The sequence below is a fragment of the Taudactylus pleione genome, unplaced genomic scaffold, assembly GCF_031769625.1.
Source record: "Taudactylus pleione unplaced genomic scaffold, aTauple2 ptg000207l, whole genome shotgun sequence".
Lineage (NCBI taxonomy): Eukaryota > Metazoa > Chordata > Amphibia > Anura > Myobatrachidae > Taudactylus > Taudactylus pleione.
Genome location: NW_028284609.1, coordinates 4834604 through 4858819, shown reverse-complemented (window position 1 = coordinate 4858819; position 24216 = coordinate 4834604).

The window sequence follows — 24216 nt, the reverse complement described above, 5'->3', positions numbered from 1 at the left end:
ATGATGCTAATAATAATAATACCATCGTTATTTACTGTTCTAAAGAAGTTTAAATTCATCAAGTTGTCAGATCATTTGGTGTAACAGCTGAAGCATTTTGCACAACCAAGCAAATGAATATCCTGCGTGGAAATGGCTGACCAGCTTAAATGTCACCTTTACTATATGGACATTTTATTGCAGTCATTTCTGGAAAGATGCGTGCACTGGTACCACTAGGTGGCAATATTAAATAGTATTTTCAATTCATGGTGCACATTTACAGTAGGGGATACATTTCCATTTTCCAGGTTAACTTTTGGACATTTTAGTAAATACTAAATACATTTTCTGACTCCAATGTTATAAAAAAAATAATAATCATAGTATACAAGTGATTTGGGGCCTGGTGAGATGGATGCAATGCTGATATTTACGCAGATTGTTACCATTGAGTATGCGTATAAGCCACACTGCGCATATGCAGCAATTGAATTGCGAATATGCTCACACAACGGATCCACTCGTAAAGTGAGTGACAGGTAGTCAGCATTTGGGGGGAGGGGGGAGTAACAGGTGGTGGTTAGAAAAACACAGGCATGTTGGATCATTTAAGCACTGTTTTCTGGACTTCATTAAATTAGCCACTGTGATCTTGCTCACAGCTTAGACTTACACAGAAGGCTGATGGCTGCCTGATCTGCATTCAGTGTTTTGTGCGTGAGCGGCGCATGTGGGATGCTTTCAGTGGGCGTCTCTTAGCACTGGATGGCGAGTAAGTCATTAGTATATTTTTGCAATTGCGATCAATGACAGATCACAACTCCGATGGCATTTGAGCCCATCTCTGAATGATCAGGCCCCTAGCCAAACCATACCTTTTACCACATGCAGGTATGCAGATTAAGCCTTTAGCACATACTTGTTTTATAAACTATGAATGAACTCAAATGGGAAACTACATTAAATTGGATGTTTTGTAATTAAAATAAATATGATGATAGTGACAGTTTAATAGAATAATATAAATAATAATACATTTGCCTGAAATTGCCTGCTTAGACTTAAAGTGCAGGAAAATACTGTTGCTGGCAGCCTTCTAATTTGCAATGTTGAATTTAAAGGCTAATGTTGAACTTAAAGTGAACAATTGCAGCATGGTCTTGTTTCTTCCATCATTTCAGTGGCATATGCCTGAAGGCAGTGGTTGAAGTGGGACTGTATATGGCTTATACTATGCCACCGCTATTAATACTGCTTTGATTGTAAGACTATCAAATGCTAAATTCTTACCTTGTCCATACCCCCACTTCTAAATTACCAGATCAACCACTGCCTAAAGGGGAAACATGTTGGAAGATTGCCTTCTGGGTACTGCACTTCTTATGAAGCAATAGCTCTGACAGAACATCTATGTCAAAGCAATATGTACATCTGTGAGGGTTTGAGATGTTTCTTCATCTTCCTGAGAAGATGGCCAACTTTGAGCCTCACCCAAGCATCAGGACTCTGCCAATTCCTCCAAACAATTTATATTTGAATTCATGTTTGGGTTCAACTTTAATGGATCTGTTTTCATATGTATCTAATAAATGTTTTATCAATAAGCAGGCCTACAAAATTAATGCTATACTAGACTTATACCCCTTTCACATCGCAAAAGTAACCCGGGATATTGCCCGGTCGACCTGGGTCAAGGTGCAGTGTGAGTGCGCCAACAGAAACATTGGCAGGTCTGGCGACTCAGCATTTCAACCCTGCAATCGACCAGAGTTGAACTCAGGAACAAGCAGGGTTGATGTGCAGTGTGATGAAGAAGTGAACTGTACACTGTGTTGCCAGAAGCTGCATCATGCTCTCACTGGCTGAATCAAATCACAGTAAAGCACAAACAGTCATGAACTCAGGGCTACACAGTAGTAATCCATCAGCTATAATTTCTGCAATGCTGTGAGCAGTCTCCATCCCTCCCTTGTGTTCTCTTTTGTGATCTTATTTTTGTGAGCCTGAAAAAGTAAATTTTTAATGACTTTCATAGGGTTTTACATGGCTGACTCGGGTTTAGTGTGAACAGGGCCAACCCGGGAATAACCCTGGTCGAAGGTACAGTGTGAAAGGGGTCTGACCTGGGTCGCAGCTGGGTTTTACCAGTGTTCAAAATCCTGGGTCAGAGCCAGGTTTGCTATGTGAAAGGGGTATAACTCTATCAACCCAATGGAGTACCACATTAAAAGGAACAGAACTCTCAATTTGAAGATTCCTAATTATAAAAAAATCTGCAAGGTAATGTCTTGGAAGTACTGACAGAGGCTAAGGAGCCCAGTCATAATCCCTTAATGTAAATGAAAATAGTAATTTACACTTACATTTGTAAAATTCAAGTATTGGGGCTATTCATTACACAGGCAATCATTAATATATCTTGCTTACCATGTATATTATTGTCCACGGTACCCATATACTATTATGGAGACCTCCCCTCATCAACCACTGAAAACTCAATTCTTCTGTTTGCCATGTAATTTGTTTGAAATTGCATCCATTAATTTTTAAACTGCTTATCTGTAATTGTCATATATGGTTTTTGTTGACTTGTATGCCTTGTATGCCTTACTTACTGTATGAAGTTATTGTACTGTTTGGTACTTTGGCTTTGTATGTACGACATGGTTATCTGTTACTGTACTTCTGATATGTTTTTTTTGTGATAGCACTATAGAAACCATTTGGTGCCTTATAAATATATTAATAATAGTAATAATAATTATAATAGTAGTAGTAATAATATTAATAGTAACATTTATAATAATAATGATGATAATAATAATATAAGCTGGAGGTTCTAGTACTGATGATGTTTCAATGCATGTTTTTGAGATGTCACCTTAACTTTTTCTGCAGTTCCTCCATAGTCAAGTAGCGGGAAATACTATGGTGTCCCTTTTAAAGAAAATAAACATATTTTAAATTACTAAATATGTTACAGTATTTTCCATTAGTGCTATTTTCCAGATGCTACACATTCCTGCCTTGGAATATATACAGAAACCAAAAGTGTTTTCTAAAAATGCAAAGTCTTTTGAAAAGAAAAGCCCCCTCAAGAATACCAATAATTTATTGTGTGAGTACTTTAAAGAAATGTTACTGATCTGGAAGTTGCAATGTGATGGTCACTAAAGTGTAAAAACATACCCAGGATGTGTTGATAACATCTCTTAGGAGCAAAGGCTACAAATGAGACTCAAGTTTTATATTTCAGCTCATCTGATTCTTTTGACAGATTTTTTCAGATCTAAAAATATTTGGGTCCAAGTTCAACTTAAAATTACATTAACTAATTTGCAATTAAATGAAGTTAATGGAGCATTGCTGCCAGTTTCTGAGAAAACATAAAATGTCTGCATCAAATGACTTTACTAATAAAATTGTGACCCCCGTTATTGTAGAATTATCTTAGTGAAATGGTTAAAGTAAATGAAACAATTCACGTAAATACTAACATGGAGATAAGGGATGAAATGTTTGAATGTCTGATTACCATTTAATTTGTTCATATGAACTGCAGTGGAGAAAACTGGTGAAGGACTACAGATCTTAGCTGACAGCCAGGGACAAGTACAAGCCAGAGAGGTTTCTGGAGTTTTGGCACTCGTCACCGTAAAGAAGGAATATTGGAGGCATGGGAGTCTATAAATATTAGTGCTTCCAAGTGGCAGTTGGCAATAGCTGAGCAGAGATGGACATCGGTGATGCTATGGCAACATTGCAACTAGCCAATCGCATCATAACCATATTATGGTAAAACCATTGATGGTTATACTGTGCGCATGCACAATAGCAGCCAGAGCTTTGAGCATGTGCACAGAAGTTGAGCTAGGGACACTAATTCCAGGTGTTTACAGTTCAATTCTAACATCAGCCATCGGATGGGTATCTGAAGTAGCATCTGATGGCTGGCAATCTTCAGTATTACGTATTTCCATCTAATCAGGAACATCAATGGTTGTTAACCATGAGTTTCTGATGTCCATCTGTATTGCTGAGGGAAGATATGATGGTGAGGGAGTCAGTCATGTGAGAGCAAGGATGGCAACTGACGACTGGGTTGTGCAGAGAATATCCGACAACTCTTCCAATGAGATAGAGGTGGGAGGAGAAAAAGCCAGTGGTGGATAAAGCCTGTTTGAAGCCACCCAAGCACCAACTAAGGGTGCAGGCTGCCTAGGAACAGATTGCAGCTTAAATCAGAGCTGTGATTTATTTAATTATTTATTACTTATTAGTTATTTATATAGCGCAGACATATTCCTTAGTGCTTTACAGAGGATATTTGGTCATTCACATCAATCCCTGCCCCAGCAGAGCTTACAATATATATTTCCTACCACATGTACACACACATACACACCAGGGTTAATTTTTGTTGGGTGCCATTAACCTACCAGTAAATTTTTGAAGTGTGGGAGGAAACCGGAGTACCCAGAGGAAACCCACACAAACACAGGGAGAATATACAAACTCCACACAGTTATGGCCATAGTGGTAATCGAACCCACAACCTCAGTGCTGTGAGGCAGTAATACTAACCATTAAATTGTTTGATTGTTGAGGAGAAAAGTGAGGGCTATATTCAGGACTGGTGGGCAGTAAATAACACCATCACAAATAATTTATTTGGTAGGCTCACCACCCAGAACGAAATCTTTGAGAGTTACTATATTAACCCTTACCAGGCGCTTCTGAATCAACCTTAAATAGATAAAGTCAAGCCTTCTTTAGCAATCATATAGTCAACGCAGCTCCCCAGTGAGTAACTATGAGTTTACTCATATAAAGAAAACCAAATATAAAACGGTAGGGTAATAACCCACCACCACCACTTGGGTGTGCGTAATAGTATAAATTCAACACAAATATATCAGTTAAAACATAAATAAAACCAATTTTAATATTCTGAAAATAAAATCTCTAAAAAATACATTTATAACAACCGTGCATATTAAATATACTGTAACAACTTCACTAGTTGTGTTAGATATTAATCAATAATTTACCATTCAGATCCCCATACAAGTGGTTGGAGATGTATCCATTAACTCCACTTATAATTGAGAACAGGTACGCTTGTATAAGTCAAGAAAATGTCTTGTTAGGTGCCGTTTTATCAAAGATAACTTCAAGTAACTTTACTACTTTTTAAAACCTTTATAGGTATTGGGGGGAGTTAGAGGTACATCAGTATTTAAAATGAAAAGTTAAGAAAATTATATAATAGGTATAGAGCTGACTTTAAATTAGCTAATTCAGTAATTAGCGTGATAATAAGAAAATAAAACTGACATTTAGGCATTTGTTTATATTTAGGGAAGTGTAAAGCAACTAGGAACCAGGGAATGAAACTGGAAATATAATTAAATTTGATTTGTTGTTGATATGGTTATTATATGTATGCTACAACATTCAATTAGAGAACACTAAATAATACCTTCCCTGTGGTATTACGGTTGTGATAAAGTGTATAACTTCCCTATAAGGAAGGAATTTACATACTATTTAATCTGTATGTTGTGTGATTTCATTGGAAAGAGATGTTTAAAATATATTCATGGGTATTGGGTTCTTATGGGGTTCCCCCAAACTGACTACTAGAAAACATGCTATTCTATCATCAACCTGAAATTGAATACTCAGGTGTAGGCACTGTCTTCAAGACTACTTACCAGTGTAGCCATTAATCCAGAAATCCATCTTGAAGGTGATTAACTATTACATAATGTATAATTAATTTTTTTATGGCAATTGACACAACTGTCCAGTGAGGGAGAGGGAGGTGGTAACATGATTTTATGGGACTTGCTGTAATCAATATACTGGAAAATTTCAGGTGCTATCCGCCAGTATAGTCAAATTACACTGGGGTTGGACCTGCATACATTGGTGGAAAAGTGAGGTATTTTTCTAACAGAAAACCAAGAAATGTGATGAGCTCAGATCTCACTGTACTGCTATGATAATAGTAAATAATCCACCAACAATGTATAATTAAAAATACTTGATATAATTATAAACAAATAAAAATACTGATTAGTATTGCTGGGCATACACAGCCAGATAAAATGTCTGTCAGACCGACAGACATTTTATCTGGCCGGCTGCCAGCTGCAGATGTCGCCGGCATACACTGTGAGAGAAATCTCACAGTGTATAGCCCGACATCCGCGCTCCGCCCCCGGGGGAGGAGACATTTCCCTGTTCCTTCCGTAGGAAGGAACACAGGAAATGTCTGTCTGTCGGCCGCGCTGGGCATACACTGCCCGATGCGGCCGACAGTTAGTGGGTAAATATCGCATCGGACGGGCATGCTGGACAATCCAGCATGCCCGACCGAGCAATATTTAACCCTCGGTCGCCCGCACACACGCTACAATTATCGGGGCGATCTGCCGATATCAGGCGGATCGCCCCGATAATTGTAGCGTGTATGGCCAGCATATCACATCATAGAAAAACACACAGCAAAAATAAATAAGCATAGCATACAATAGTGATTGTTCCAAATAGGCCGATATTTTCAGCTGAGAGCAAAATAACTCCACCGTAGCACAAGAAGCCTTGATTTCTTAATAGGATAATTAGAATAAAGTGTTTGGTGAAATACGGGCCAGGAACAAAACAGTCCTTTGTCCTCCAATATGGAATATAAATATGAAACAGCCAGACAGATGGTAAAGTCTGCTCACCACCTGCTTTGTGAGGCTGCTGGTCACTGGACATATAGAATCCATTCACCCATACTAGCAGTCCTGTATCGGGGACCTCTGTATAAACTCCAAGTATGTTGATGACTAGCAGTCCACGGCACATGTAGTGTATGGAGTAAAGCTGATATGCACAAAAGTCACTCAATTTTAAAGTATTGGGAAATGTCGAATAATCAGATGTCAGTGGAGAGCTTCCGGCTCTGTTAGAGCTGAAATCTCTCTGGGGCTTGCGATGAACGAGACCCTACTACAAGGGTCTCGTCGCAAGCCCGATGGCTGTGATGGTCTTGACCATCGCGACCATCATCATGGCCGCTCGCTATAGCTGTGGGTGGTCACCCACAGCTATGCGAGCTGCCAAGAGGCCGTTCCAAAAAAAAAAAGCCCGGCCCTGATTCAGAGCGAGCGCTCTGTCAGAGCGAGCGGCTGAATTAGGCCCTCTAAGCAAAGCAATACAACTAGAACACCTTAAATAAAAAAAACTGTTTGTAGAAGCACTTGTGATGTCAGTGGGGCCGCCCCCAAACAGCAGGTGTTCTCATGGGAAGGTCAGCCTGAGGAAGCAGACATAGGGTATGTGAAACGTGTTGCTGCTATTGGTGCCTTCTTCACATTTTTTACATTATGGTTTGGCACTATTTATTGTTCTTTTGGTTATTTGCCGTATATACTCGAGTATAAGCCGAGTTTTTCAGCACATTTTTTGTGCTGAAAAAGCCCCCCCTCGGCTTATACTCGAGTGATGGTCCAGGACCAGGGCCGGTTCTCCCATTACGCAGCTGAGTAGGGCGCCACATATTGGAGGGCGCCTCACTCAGCTGTGTACCACGCGGGCCGATGTGCAGACTGTGTCTCTGTGACACAGCTGCACCGCGTGTTTAGTGCTGACCAGATGGAGTTCGGTCAGCACTACACAGTGCCAAACACACAGCCGCCGGCAACGGCAGCTGTGTGTTTGTTGTAATTAGTAGCCGATGAGAGTCTGTCAGACTCTCATCGGCTGCTGCTGCTCCCACTGCGGAAGCCATCTTCCGGCTCCCGCAGTGGGTAATGGGAGAGATGTCATGATGCCATGACGTCTCTCCCATAATGCAAAGCGGCCGGAGGAGCCGGTAGCAGACCAGGAGCGGGGTTTCAGGTAAGTGTTTTTATTTTTATTACGTCTCTCTCTACTGGGGGGGGCTACTACTGGGGGCAGTACCAGGGGGGGGATTACTACTGGGGGCACTACCAGGGGGGGATAATACTACTGGGGGCACTACCAGGGGGGTTTACTACTGGGGGCACTACCATGGGGGGATTACTACTGGGGGGCACTACCAGGGGGGGATATTACTACTGGGGGCACTATCAGGGGAGGATTACTACTGGGGGCACTACCAGGGGGGATATTACTACTGGGGCACTACCAGGGGGAATATTACTACTGGGGGCACTACCAGGGGGGGATTTCTACTGGGGGCACTACCAGGGGGGATATTACTACTGGGGGCACTACCAGGGGGGTTACTACTGGGGGCACTACCAGGGGGGGATTACTACTGGAGGCACTACCAGGGGGGATTACCACTTGGGGCACTACCAGGGGGGGATATTACTACTGGGGGCACTACCAGGGGGGATTACTACTTGGGGCACTACCAGGGGGGATATTACTACTTGGGGCACTACCAGGGGGGGATTACTACAGCAGCTGCTGCATTTCCCACCCTAGGCTTATACTCGAGTCAATGGGGCAGATGTATGAAGCTCTGGGAAGTGTTAAAGTGAGAGTGATAAACGACCAACCAATCCGCTCCCAACTGTCATTTTTCAAACACAGCCTGTAACATGACAGTTGGGGGCTGATTGGTTGGTCGTTTATCACTCTGCACTTTATCACTTTCCAGAGATTCATACATCTGCCCCAATGAGTTTTCCCAGTTTTTTGTGGTAAAATTAGGCACCTCGGCTTATATTCAGGTCAACTTATACTCGAGTATATATGGTATAATTATATTATATTTTATATTTTTATTGATTTTCTTTTTTTGTATGGCCATATATGAAATTATTTTAATGGAAGTTAAATAAAATTATTTTCAAGAGATATATATTTTTTCATTACCGACGGACTTTGGGATTTAAAATGAATGTCTAAGGCGCTTATGCAATTGGAATAAGGTGAGCAGGATATTATTTATTATTATTCTGACTTAATGACAACCGATTTGCACTATGAAGGCATGTTTTATTTTCTTCGCATAACGACTACTGCCAGGATTTGAGCCCCATCCAGATCGATTCATTGTTGCTATTGCAACCACCGTAGGACCACGGTGTTGATTTTCCATTGTACTGATCTCACCTATAAAGGGTGAGTATATGTCTATATACTTTCTTTTTTGTTTTTTATCATGGATTTACACTATATTTTTTTCCATTCTTTTTTAATAACACTGATCCTTGGGAGTGCCGGAATACTTCTATACAAAAAACTATCCGGATCTCTGTTGAAAGTTCCGATTATTCCAGGCTGCACCTTCCTTCGGTTCATTTATAAGACCACATAAGGATAGTAGCGCCAATCAACCGAACCCTTTGGTGCGAAACCCGGAGCGACGGAGTGCCCGTCGCTAGCCGGGTCTCGTGAATGCGCACAACGAAGCCGGCTCTGTTGTGCGCATGCGCTGTGGGCCACTATCTACCCAGTTGCGAGTGCTCAGCGCTTGCGACCGGGTCTGAATCAGGCCCAGAGTCCCTGTCGCAGACTAGGCTCACGTGACCAGCAGCACTATACAGACAGGTGGCAGCAGTACCTTCACCCACCACTCACACCAATGTCACTGTGTGCCCTATGCACAGACTGCTATGTAGCCTATCCTATTCACCCACCACTCACACCGATGTCACTGTGTGCCCTGTGCACAGACTGCTATGTAGTCTATCCTATTCAAGTGCCTGCAAGTCCAAAGCACTCTCCTCCCACCCCTTACCGGCCACGCGCATGGTGCCACACATATCTCTTGCATTGATTATGTCAATAAATGTTGTTTTTGTTTTTACTCAGCTTTAACTTAACGGATTAAGATAAAATAAAGTGCTGGCTATTTCTAGGAGTTTTCACTACAAAATGATGCAGCGTCCATGTAAATAGGTTTAGCAGTTTTTGTGTCAACTTGGAACAAACAGACAGACACAATGTTCTCATTATATTAGTATAGTGAAAAAGCTGTGATGATGATGATGTTCTCATTCTATTGATTGGTGAATATGGGTGGGACTGAAACATAAAAAACAAATCCACTGCCACCATGTGTGAAATTTTACAGCAAAATGAAATACTGTAAATGGTGAATATTGTGCATAACATTTTCTCGTTCGTCACACCATAAATATTATATGTACATGTAATCAAAGATTATGGGGGAGGTGTTCTAAGCCTCGGGGGTAAATTTACTAAGAATCGAGTTTGGTTGAGTTTTTATTTTTTTAAACTTTCTTTGCTTCACCGAAACTCAAGGTCGTTGATCCTTTAACAACTCGCAAATTTACTAAGAAGTAAGTTTAGCTAAAAGTGAGTTTTCCGATGGTGAAGCAGATTGAGATTTCTCCCCCTATTTGCGAGTTTAGATGGGATTACTCACCCGAGTTTGCAGTGTTTTCTATCTGCCAAACTCACCCGAAGAAGCAGCCTGCACGTATCAGATAAGCTGCTTGTGTGTTCTACCTCTAAAAAACAGGTTAAAATATATTAAAAAAATGACATAGGGTTCCCCCCCAAAAGCCTAACCAGCCCCGGACTTGTCAGCCAGTCCTGATACCTAAAATTATGGGGAACAAAACGAGTAGGGTTCCACGATTAATTTAGGTACCAGCACCAGGCTTCAGGGCCAGTCCTGGTTTTAATTATAGGGGGAAAAAAATGCGTAGGAGTCCCCATATAAATAAAACCAGCACCGGATCCTAAACGACCGTGGTATAATGCCACAGCCCAGAGACCCTATTACCGGGTCTCCAGGGCCAAAGCATTCTCACCCCAAGTCACTCAAACCAAGCCATTGATCTCAGGGGAGGCAGAGACCTTCCAAAAAGGGGTCCCCCTTCTCCCAAAACCCCAGGCTTGGTCTGAAGCCTGGGGCTCTTCTCCACACCCCTGGGCTGTGGGTACGGGGGTAATAAAGTGGAAAATCAAAGTAAACTATTGTATTTTACAGTGGAACTACAGGTGCCAGCATATCTGCCCTTTGGTACTTGTGGAACTGCAAGTGCCAGCAGGCGGCCGGAACCTGTACCTCCACTGTAAAATAAATAGTTAAATAAACACAGTACACACACATCGTATACAGTAAAAGTTTAATACACACATCCATCAATCACACATAATTACCTTCTACCAGATGTTCCCATTAAGAAATCCGTGAGGAATGACCTGCAAAAAAGATCCTATACTCGCCTCCATCCTCACGCTGGTCTCCGTAGCATCCAGGGGGGTTTTCACAAAAAAACAAACCGAGTACCCGATCCATATACTTACCACTAGCGGTGTATGTATGTGACCACATACACTGCTAACCGGCTCCCGACTGTTGAGTGATTGAAACCAGTACTGGCCCTGCAGCCTGGTGCTGGTACCTAGATTACAGTGGAACCCTACTCATTTTGTTCCCTGTAATTTTAGGAACCAGGACTGGCTGGCAAGTCCGGTGCTGGTTAGGCTTTGGAGAGGGGGGGTGCTATGTCATTTTTTTTTCTTTTTTATAAAAACACCTTATATTAGGTATACAGGCAGAAACATACACAACTCACACTGATCTGTGTATGTTTCTGCCAAACTCGCAGCTCGGGAGGTGGTCTATTTGAAACTTCAATTTCACAGTCAGTTTGGAAACTTGATTCTTAGTAAATTTGCGAGTTGCATCTCTTTCGTGTAAAGTACTTCCTAATGTGGCCGATGGTGAGTTTTTTCGAGTTTGCAAACTCACATGAGTTTTAACAGTGAAAAGAGAGAACTCACTTCCAAAATCACTCGAGTTTGTCTTTAGTAAATTTGCGAGATGAAAAACATGCCTAAACTCACGTGAGTTTGCAAAATCACACAAACTTACCCAAACTCAATTCTTAGTCAATTTACCCCTTGGAGAGAGATAAAGAGGAGTGAGATAAAGTGCCAACCAATCAGCATCTAGCATCTAACAAACATTTTACAGGATTGTGTATGAAAAATGACAGGTGCTGATTTGTTGGTACTTTATCTCTCTCCAAGGCTTAGGACTGTACATCTACCCTTAAGTCTGAAAAGTTATATTTCCCAAGTTGCACACTGTTTTTTATCATAGTTACCAAAGTACTTTTTTAATATCTCACACTGATATATAAATTTACAATACACAACACTAACAAGAAAAACAATTTCTAGCATTATTTTCCTGTGTTAGACAGATATATAAATATCCATAATAAAGTCTAATAAATAGTGCTTCATTGGTGTGCCAGAATTGATATATAAACAATAAGAATATTGATTAGAGACGCGTGGGAAAATAACATAACATAATGTTCCATTCAGTAGTTTTCTATTTTCAAGCATAGAAAGTGGGTGTTTAGAGATTACCCAATGGATCTCCTGTAACTTGAATGTTAAAACCAATCTTAAATCGGATAAGTACTCACCTGAGAGTAATCTACTTCATATTTTGTGTACTGTAAAACTGTCAGTTATATTAAATTTTTATTTTACTATCCATAATAGTAGTTTCCTATGCCCCTGTAGCCTCAAGTACAATATGAACTTTAAAAAGGAAAAAAAAAATATATAAAATAAGGAAGGCTGACCATAGCCCCTAAAGCATTGTCAAACAACTTTCATGTCATTTTTGTGGCTTATCCTCTTTGTAACATCAGGCTGAGTTATCTCTAGAGGAAATGCATGCTTTATTTCCAAACAAAGCTCAGGGTGACTTTGTGCTTTAGGTTATTATTACGTTTTAATCTAAAAAAAAAATCAAATGTTTAAAATCTACTAAAGGAAGGTATTTAGGAAGAACTGATAAGAAACTTCTGAAAGTTTGAAGTCATAATAACATACTTGTCAATTAATTATTTATTGTTAATAAAAAATATAAAAAATAAATATAATGTTTTTCTTAGTCTGTTGATTAGAGCAATAGTTTATTAGTCACAATGAGAATAATTCAATTTAATTTATTGCACTAAACAATAATTTTTTGTTTATATCTTTGTAATAAAATAACAGTGGCTTCTCTTAGTAGTCTGAAAAAGTAATAAGTGATAAGTAGAGTGACTTTTCAGTTTTGTAGTTTAAAAATTATACCAAAACAGATAAAGTTCAGATAAAATAAGTGAGGAGTAATGATTTTATATAGATAGATAATATGTGATTGTAAAGCTCCCCGCCTCCTTGTTTTCCTTTACTGGTATCAGATAATCTAATTATTGCGAGATAATGCTCAATTTCCTATTCACACATAACGTCATCAATCAGGGCAGGACAATGTGAACAGGAAATTGAGCTCTATCAGCCTATAATAGTCTACTAGGTAGAGGTCTGTATTGTACATACGCCATCATGAAAGGGTTCTGTTACCATGTTATACAGAAGTCAAATGCAAGTTTTTCAGCAGGTACAGAAATGAAAAAAGTGGGGATATGCAGGTGATACAGAAAGAGTAAAGTTTAGGACAGGTCCACAATATGTATAGGATACGACCACACCACACCAAGGATAAGCCCCTCCCTTACCAATAGGCTTGTAAACACCTAGGAACGTGATCCACAAACAGTCACTGCCTTCTGGTTTACCACAGCAAGAAGGCAGTGGTTGTTTGTGGATCATGTTCCTAGGTGTTTACAAGCCCTTTGGGATAATACTCATTGGCCTCACACTGCTTATGATACCAGGTCCCAATAGGTACATCCAATGGAGAAAAGTTTAAAAGCTCTTTTCTAAAAAGTGCAAATTCTGTATTCTGATTACACCCCTGAGGAAGTCCCATTTAAGGGACAAAACGCGTAGGTTTTTGGTGCCATATTCATTCTGTCCCACGTCAGGTTTGCACCTATGAGCTCACACCCTTTGGGGTGGTTGGTGGTTAACATCCTCCTAACTAAGACGTTGGCTATTTTGACACCATGTTATTTGATGTAAGAACCTTTTAGCTTTGTTTAAATTATTTTATTAAAAAAACAAATGATACATTATTGTATCAGTTACTAATATCAGGCCATTTAGCCATATATTTGGGTGACTTTTCAGTGTGAGGGTATATTTACAGGACAATTGTACTCACCGTAATAGTTCCATCATTAAGTGACTTACTGTTCAGGACGGCTTTGAACCATTTCAGATTGGAACAAGCACAAGTGTTCTTTTTAAATATACAGGCTGTTTTTAAATTTTATTTCACTATTTTATTTTTACCACACTATTCAAATCATTTGTAATTCACTGTATTTTAGCACCCTCCGGTACAACAATCTATTTTGGAATATCTGCCAGGTTCCCGCTGACAGCAGTTCCACCTTGAGGTGCTGCTTTTATTGACCTTGGCGCAAAATAAGGGAATTTTGTGGTTGTATATATATATAAATATATATTTGTACGTGGAACTGCTCTCACACCTCTTCTCCACATTTATCCAACTGGGGTGCTCTTCAGGATGAGATATTTCACCCATAAACAATCGTCTTCACCTTCCCTTGTTAGGGGTAAAAAAGGCACTCACCAGACTTTTTCAGGCATAGTAAATTTTAATCTTTTATTCACCACTTATGTGCCATTAAGTGCTTATGCCAATGTTACGATTCATAATGAATCTTTATCAAGGCATTAGCAACTGCGTCACAGCTTACTTGGTTTCACACATCTTTCTCATGGGCATGGTGCATATTGCCCATAAGAGAGATGTGTGAAGTCAAGTAAGCTGTGATGCAGTTGCTAATGCCTTGATAAGATTCATTATGAATCGTAACGTTGGCGTAAGCACTTATTGGCACATAAGTTGTGAATAAAAGATTAAAATTTACTATACCTGACAAAGTCTGGAGAGTGCCTTTTTTCCCCTAACAAGGGAAGGTGAAGACGATTATATAATATATATATATATATATTATATACAATTGGCTTTGCCCATGGCACTCAAACATCTGCAGTGCCAGTAGTATGTGACCACACCATTTAAAAAAATCATACAAACTCAGCACTCACCATTATATTCCAGGGAATGTTAGTTCCAAAGTATTGCGATAGTTTGTCAGGCTGACCAACCACATCACAGTCTTCCCAATCTGGTCAGTCCCTACACTGATTTTCAATAATTATAATGATAATATAAAAATAATAGTAGTAAGAAGAATATAATTATAAGAAAAACAATGATATGAATAATAATAATAATAATAATAATAATAATAATAATAATAATAATAATACTATGGTTTAAAAATGAGTTTATTATTTGAATTGTTTATATAAAATCTTTGAAGTGTTCTGTTTTTTATTTTATTTTAATTAATTATTCTTGATTTAATATGTGGCTTATTCTTTATTTAATATGTGGTTGTAGTGCCTACTTTCAGTGCTGCTATTAATATATTTTTTACACTACCTATTTATAGTGCTAATGCATATTTGGTATAGTGTAGTTTAGGAAAGCAGAATTAAATGGCCTTTGTACTTTGTAAAGGTATGCAGACATGAATCATAATATCAGGAGTAGCAGCATTTACTGCATCACTTATGATACTACTGTAGTTTCTGTTCACCCAGATTGTCTGCTGTACATTGATTCCCTGTTTGCTTTCTATTCTGTCTACCCATGAAAGAATCTCTCGGTCCTCCATCTGCCGAAAATATATGCAATCTATGCAAGCACTGTGAATGGTATACAATCGGGAAGACAGCTGCCTTAATACTGGCAGCTGGCTTCCCGACTGTCATATCCCGGCGAGGGATGAAATGCCGGGCGTCTAGATGTAGACACCTGACATTTCCCCTACGCCGGGAGACCGGCGCCCGGCATCCCGATCGAAGGGATGCCAGGTGCCGCGAGTGGACAGCCGCCGGGGGGGAGGGTCAGGTTTAGGGCACCCGGGGGGACTTAGGGTTAGGCACCCCCCTGGGAGGGTTAGGCTAGGGGGAGGGAGGGTTAGGGTTAGGCACTCCCCCGGGGGACTTAAGTTTAGGCAGCGGGGAAGGGGGGGCTTAGGCACTTAGAGGGGGGATTAGGGTTAGGCATTTGGGGGGGAGGTTAGGTTTAGGGACCCCTAAGGAGGGTTAGGGTTAGAGAGTTAGGTTAGTTAGTACTTACCTAACCACGATCGGGATTTCCAGCGCTGTCAGGCTTCTGCTGCCGGGAACTCTGCTGTTGTCGGCCAGGCGCTGCCGGGAATCGAACCAACGGCCATGCGGCCGGCGGTATTTCATACCAATTCCCTGTGAATGGTTGAATGTGTGTTACTGTTCCAAGTAAATGGGATGGAATTTTAATGAGTTTGCTGTTAAATTTAAAGTGACAATTACTTTGTTTTGCCTTATAAGTAATTGCCCTGAGTCACTGAGAAGGAGCCCGAAGTACAGAGAGAATCTCTAGGGCCAGCCTTGATTCTCCAGGAGTGCTGGGCCCGCCTCCAGAATGATAACACCAAGGGTTTGCTAAGAGGTCATGCCCCTTCACAGCGAGGCCACACCTCTTTCAGGCATGCACAGAGGGGCTAATTGGCACACTGGATTTTACCGACCCCAGTGATACCTCTGCATACAGCATATGCAACATTTTTTCAATTTCTATATCCATTGTTTACAGATGTACTGTATGCATGAACAGAGTTATTATACAATGAGCAGATGGTAGGTTAATTTATAAAATTATTATGATTCTAATTATTGTTAGAACTGATCCTAATTTTGTTACCACAACTAGCCAACTTCACAGATGAGGTGGTTTTGTTTTACTATAAATTAGTTTTCTTTTAAGTAGAAATATATTGACACAGAATTCTCCAGTCTGATACTTTACATGCACTTTAATTTATCCTATTATTAAATATATAAACAAATCTTTGGAAATCAATTTTTAAATCTTAAACATATAACAATGTTTTTTTTTAACTATAAAAACAAACAATCTGAAAGTTATTAAGCTATAACTTGAATAATCACAAATGAGCCTATTAGGGCAAAATTCCACAATGAACATTACTAAATATGATTTGCAAAATCAGTATAATTAAGTTGAAGCAGGAGTATGCTAAATGAACAGATGTAACAATTTCCAGTCTTACTTAGGCACTTGTTAACCTTATTTTAGGACATCAAGTATTGTGAATTAATGTGATTTGGCAGACACACAATTAAAATGTTTATTGGTAGCCAGTTCTCATGCTAACGTAAAATCTAAAAAAATGCTTAAAAAGTGGTCTAAGAAAATGAACACTTTTGGCATACAGTTATACTTTCACATATATACAAAGGTTTAATAGCATCATCATATTCTTGTTTGTCAATGTGTCCTTTAGTAAGGGGCACAGAAAATATTATTCAATAGCAACTTGAATTCTGATATTAAGATTGTGAGACCGAATTGGGGAGAAATACACCCTGTGAAGTAAATGTTGTTCAGTTCAGTCTACAGATAAGGAGGTAGCACAATAGATACACTCTAAGCATTATACTGGCCTTACTCAGTCAGGAGTCATTTACTGAATCATTTCTGCAGGCTGGAAAGTGTGTTAGTAATAAAAAGCCAGTATGAGGCCTTCCTTCTCTTTATACTGTAAAATGGTCTGTTGCAGAATAAGAAGTCATTCACTGTATGAGTAAAATATGTCCTACAACATTAACCCCTTAATCGCTGAGGGTTTTTTCACCCCTGAGCTGAGGCTATTTTCCGACGTCTGCGTTCGCTACATTCGCTACATTCCAACATATTTTTTTACGGAGTACTCACACAAATTATAACTGTTTTCTTGTTTCAGAAGATTTTGTATTTTCAGAAAATACTACTAGTCTTATTGCTTATTCTAACACATCAAATAGAATGTAACCAAAATGGGCAAAAAAGTGTGTGTGTGTAACATTTCTAGAAAATTAACCAAAAAGCAAACATAGTGTTTTTTTTTATTAACACCACAAAGAAATACTTTGTGGTTCTGGCATCGGCATTAGTCCATTTTCTAAAATAAGTTTTCAAATAAATTGCCACTTTAAAATAATAATGCATTTTTTTGTAAATTGCCCTCCTGTGTATAGGTGCAATCATGGGTATTAACTACCAGTCAATATATTGAAAATATAGGATTTCCCTAGCGCAGTGTAATATTGCCTAGTAATCACATGTGATCTACAGACAATAGCTGCTAAGGGGTCACATTCTTTTAAAGAGGGTACTCCCCTATTTCAAATGTGGGTGTCTACGCATATGCAGGTACAATTCTTGGCATGAGATTGCGTGTAATGCCCTCTCGTCCTATACAATCTTAATGTTTATGGAGAGGATGAGCCCCACTCATCCGCAGTAAAATAAATCGAATTAATTTCAGGTCTATTGGCAACACAGAGTAATATTGTCCCCCATCCTATTCCATACTTTTTTCCCACAAAAATGATGCTGTCATGTCTGGTCCACAGCTGCAATCAGCCCAAACAAATCATCTGGACCTGTTCAATAGGTTAATTTCTTTTTCTCTTTTTACTGGTGCCTGTCCCTGAGTGAGATTCATCCTCTGCAATTTTAATGTTTGTGGAGGGGATGATTGAAATGGTTAAAATAAATCAAATTATTTTGAAGTTAGATGGGGAAGTGAATGTCTGGTTAAAGGCACTATGGTGGTGATTTAGATTTGCACATAGGTTTGCAAACTTGCACCTTGCAAATATGCTCTTTGGAAACATGCACCAAAATTTAGAGTTGCATCTCATAGGAGCATCTCATCCATATGTATCAACATAATTGATACACAACACAATATTTGGTGAAGTTCCATAGCAGGGCTCTATTGTGCCCTTGACCGGCACCTCTGCCCCCAGCCCATGTAATGTCTTAATACCACAGAAGGGAGGCCTGGATCAGGAAGTTCAGCACCAGGCATGTCCTAAAGATGTGCTGGGCTGCTCATATGCAGTTCTCCAGGCTTTATTGTCCAGTTCCAGGCACATGCCAGCCAAATGCAGGTGCCACTGGGGCAGCGAAGATGCCAATCTTGCATCACTTGTACACCCATAGTTACAGCCCTGCTTGGACAGTCAGTGTTGAAAGTGCACTTTCATAGTATAGTTGTATAAAATGTTCCCATAAAACACATTTCAGATACAACTCTATCTCTAAACACACATAAAATCCAGGGGCCATAGTTAACTAGCATCTCCATGCCCTTACTTTACTGCACATGCACCTTAATGTCCCTGATCTGCCACTCTAAGTGCAAATGACAGCAATATTTAGATTCAGCTCAAAATAATGAAAAAGGTATTGTGCCTGTCCTGTGTGAAATATATTATGTGACACTCAAAATTGTGAGTTGCAAATGCCACTTTGTAAAACTTTAAATCAAGACCTATAACCTCTTACATTTTATTTTGCTTTTATTGTGTATCATATGCTAGGCTATGATTTTTCTTTGTACTAGCTATTAGCAAACTTTCAAAGTTGTACAGTATATGTTGTAATCTCAGGACACTGTGGACACCCTCAGTTATGTCATCATGAACCCAAATTATGTCATAACCCCCACATGTCACTTGCTTATGCTCCCAAATTATTGTATAATAATGGATTAATTAGACTGGAAAAATTTATTTTAGCAAAAATAAAGAGATTATGTTACAGAGCCAAGAAGAATGGATTTTTAGCTAATAATTAACTCTAACAGCAGACTTCAAACACCTTCTGCAGAAACACCTTCAAAGTAAATATATATAATCCTATAATAAGTATATTGTTATACAATTATTTATAACTACTGTATTTCCATTAGGCAAATACAAACGTAAATAAAAGATAATGGTAGAATGCTTTAATGCATTAGCTAAGAAATACCAAAAGTGTTTCAATAATGTTTAAATACAAAACAAAAAAACATTACTACGATGCTAAGCACCTCCATTTTTACTTGCAAAATGCATATTGTAAATCAAGTAGAAAACAAAATACCATCTATGGACCTTTATGTGTATATCTTTTCTTCATTTAGACCATCTGGACAAATCAACTAAAAATGTATGTACAAATTGCCTCTCTCCTATATAGGGGTAAATGTGATAGGTTTCGAATTTTTAAAAAAATGCAAGTTTACCACGAGAAACGTGCGAGTTTGCCTTTATGGAATGTAATAGACTATGAGAACTTGAAAACTTGCACTAAACTCTCATTAACCCTTCTCGCACCGGACCAAAAAGGCCTCCAGATGGTTTCCATGTTAAACATACAACTCTCCAGATGTAATAGGTTGTGAGTCGTAAATTTGCACAGAACTGGAATTAAAGAACTTGCAAAAGAAAAGACTGATTCCAGGATGGTGAGTTTAATGTGCAAATTTAATGGAAATCAGCATCTGAGGCCTATTAACCCACAATATGCTCATTTATACCATTAAAACCCCTATATAAACCACTCCTCCCTCCATTTCACCAATGTGGGTGTAGCAATGGTGAATTTTCTGAACTTCTATGAGATGTACATGTCTGTCCTCCTCGCTATAGAGGAGCAGTGCAGGAGGAGGGTGCAGTAGCATCACCAGATACACCACCCCATTAGGTATTGACAAACCTATAGATTGCGAACCTATAGATTGCGGCGATGGGCCTGAACTCCCTCTCAGATCAAGAGGTGATGCAGCTTTTTAGGCTGAACCACACAAACCTCCTGAACTTATATGAGCAGCTGCAAGATGATTTAGAAAACGCTGTCTGGCAGTGATTATGCAGTGTCTGGCTTGCATAAATGATTGTATGCACTGTACTTTTTTACAACAGGCTCCTTTTAGTCTGTGAGCACTAGGTTGTTGGGGATTATACTGGCTACTTTTTCCAGGCATTTAACTCAAGTGCTCTGTGTTTTGAAGAAAATATGGTATAAATAAATCTCATTCCCCAATCGTGAGTCAGAGTGACAGGACCTCAAGATAGCCTACAATAAACTTTCCGGACTCCTAATGTAGATTTTGCCCACATTGAGATAAGAGCCCCACACTTGAAGAGGGAAATGTATGTTAATAGGCATCACTACTAGTGGTGGCCCATGAGGTGGGGCTGCAGCGCAGTCCAAAATTCATATAGGGGAGCCACACCAACTGCCAGTAAGTCCCGGCTGGCCATGTTTGGCACTGTTTGCAATGGCAGTTGTTGTGGCTCCCTTTTTGAATTTTGGACTGTGCTGCAGCCCCTCCTCTGGGGTCACCACTGATCACTACCACTATCTCAATTTGCAGGTGGTCTGTGATGTTCACCCCCAAATTCTCAGTGTGGTTAAAGGTTATCCAGGATCTTGTCTTGATGCCTAGATCCTGTGCCAGTCAGCTCTATTGGAGACTATGAATACCTAATGATCTATACACCATAAATGTCGCTATTTAGCGTTATAAGTCGCACAAGAAATAATTGCTTTCCAGACTTTGATTGTGGTTCCAAAGCACAAAAAGATATTATTCACCAAAAAGCAGATAGTTACACGCTGTGATATAAATACAATTAGCGCAAACAAATTATACAATCACTAGGTACAGTCGAATACATATGCATGCGCTCTGGATCCAGTTTTTCCGTTATCAACTATGAAACCTCCGTCAACAGAAAAGAAAGATGACTAACTACCAGATCCAGGGTGCTTGCATATATACCCTTGCAGAGATAGGCAATACAATAGAACAAGTTGACATAATCCCATTGGTTCTTCCTCCTGGTTCTTCTGTTACGATGCAGTTCATAGGTCAGTTTGTATTGTAATAGTTCAGCCTCCAACAGTTCTTTGTGTCCATTTTCCTGCCGAAGAACAAGTCTAAACTGGCTAATAAACATCACATTACAGAGTACATTTCAATGCCTAACTCTCTATGATCCATAATTCACAGACGCATGTTGCGATCTCCCTGGCGATAGAACCGGAGATCTGCAAATAAACAGTGTTTTAGAATAGCACCAAACACGGTCTGCTTATCATGTACTAAACCTGAGATCTTAAATACAGTCGCTTTATTACATAATTAATAATGAATAAAACCTTGAATATTAACCTTAATGCTAGGGAACCTTGCTATGTAAGTGTGCAATGTGTAAGTGTAAGGATATTAAGAAAAGACGCTAGTTAGCATTATGCGTCTACGTGTTTGTGAAGTACACTGTGGTACATGTTTTGCAGGGTTGTTCATATTATATGTTTTAGTAAATGTATGTACTTATATAATGAGGACTTTAGCATTGTTCTATTGCGTGGGAATCGCACGACACTAAATAATAACATTGCCGTATGTACTGATATTGCGTGAGATTCGCTAACATGACATTGGGCAGCCATTAGCAAAATGGTGTCTTGTTGCCATTTGAAAAATGGCGTCATGCTGATTTTAATTTTAACAGATTTTGTCTCAGCCAATTATCCGGCTTCAACAGTCCACCCTTTGATAGCAAACAATATGCTATCACACTCTGATTTTAAAATTAATTTAGGCTAACACTATGACATATTATTTAATTTTACATTATGGGATGGCACAAGGTGGTTCTTAAACCATCAATAATGTGTCTCTAGGAGGGACATAAAACTACCCTTATATGCACACCGCGGATCTTGGGAAATCATGGGAGAGATGTGGGGATGCATCTAACCTATAAAGGAAGTCTTGGAGGGGATAGGGACTTACATTATTTAGGATGTTTAAAATAACATTTAATAATACATTTCATACATGGCTAAATCTATACATCATCTGATGGTACATTCTAGTTCAGGGTTGTAATGCAGTCCTTCATTTACCTCAGTATTCATATTGTTACAACTGACCACCATCATAATTTCATTCCTTCGATTTACCTTATCTTTACATTTTCCACATTTCAACACAGTAGGAATGCATTGGACACATAAGCCAATTACTATGATGACAACCAATATGAGGATCAGGAGTTTACCTATGCTAGCAACTATTTCCTGGACCCACTCTCCTAGACCGGAGAACCATTTTACAGGGTTCAACCAAGAAACCCATTCTTCTACCACCTCCTCTACTTCAACCACTGAAGCATTATGGTTCTTCCAGAATTCCCATTTTAACTGCAGAATTTCGTCCATCTTCCGGTCTATCACCTCCTTGGGGTCACTAGTATCGTTTGTGATGTATGTGCAACACTTTACACCAAATTGGGTGGCTAAGGTCACACAGTACCCTCCAGTGACAGCTGTTAGCTAATTTAATACTAATCTGTGTTGCACCAGTTCTTTCTTGTAGGCCTGTAATGCCTTACATGTGTACCTAAACGTGTCATCATACAACTCGGTGATATTATCTATTAATTTAGCAAGATCTTGGATATATCTGAAATTTAGTGTACCCCGAGCAATACTGGTGGGATCCAATGCGACTAAAACTTGAAAGCCAGTTGTTTCACTAATTAACTGTGTGGCTTTATGTACATCACCGGGTATCATATTTCTTTTGTCTCTATGTTCATACTGTGTGTGAAGATATGGTGAAGGTGTGTTTTTATGAAGACCAAGCATTTCACCATGTGTAAGGGTCATAACCTCTGGGAGCACTCTTCCCAGATAACACAAACCTTCGGAACTCGGAGAGAGCCACTTATGTGCTTTACTTCCACATATAAAATATATCATCATCGGGGAGAACATAAGGAATAGAATGCATCATGATCATCCAACACATTTCCCTAGCAAATGATCCTATCTCAGGTTCTCCCATCTGGCTAGTACACGTTTCTGGTTGTATAACCCTGGCACAGTACCCTTCTGGTACTCTGCCAACCATTTCTCTGATGTCACTTAGTGTGTACCGATACTGGAAGTGTCTCCCATTCCCTAATTGTGCGTAACAGTTCAAAATTCATAGGCTCATAATCAGCTCTTAGTGAGAAGGTCATTGTCTGGTTATTCCCAGTCACCTCCCAACTTCCTGGTTTATTGAAGTTGGTGATGTTCAAACATAAAAGTGATTTATCCACTTGGTACTGGTGGAGTTTAAAATGAGGTGGTTTGGTGTTAAGAAATTTTCCATCCAGCATCTTCACTTGTTGTAATTCCAAAACCTCAGAGACATTTAATGGAAACAGCACTAACCCTACATTATGCTGTCCCTGAGGCACATGAGAACACACCCAACAGTCAGTCTGGTTTAAAACTTTGCCTACCATAGTATGATAATCCTCTAAAGGATACCCACCCCAATACTGATTATACTTAGGTTGGCACTGCTGGATGCAATTCTCATCAACTAAGGACCCACAAAACTCACAAATACAATAGTCCTCAGA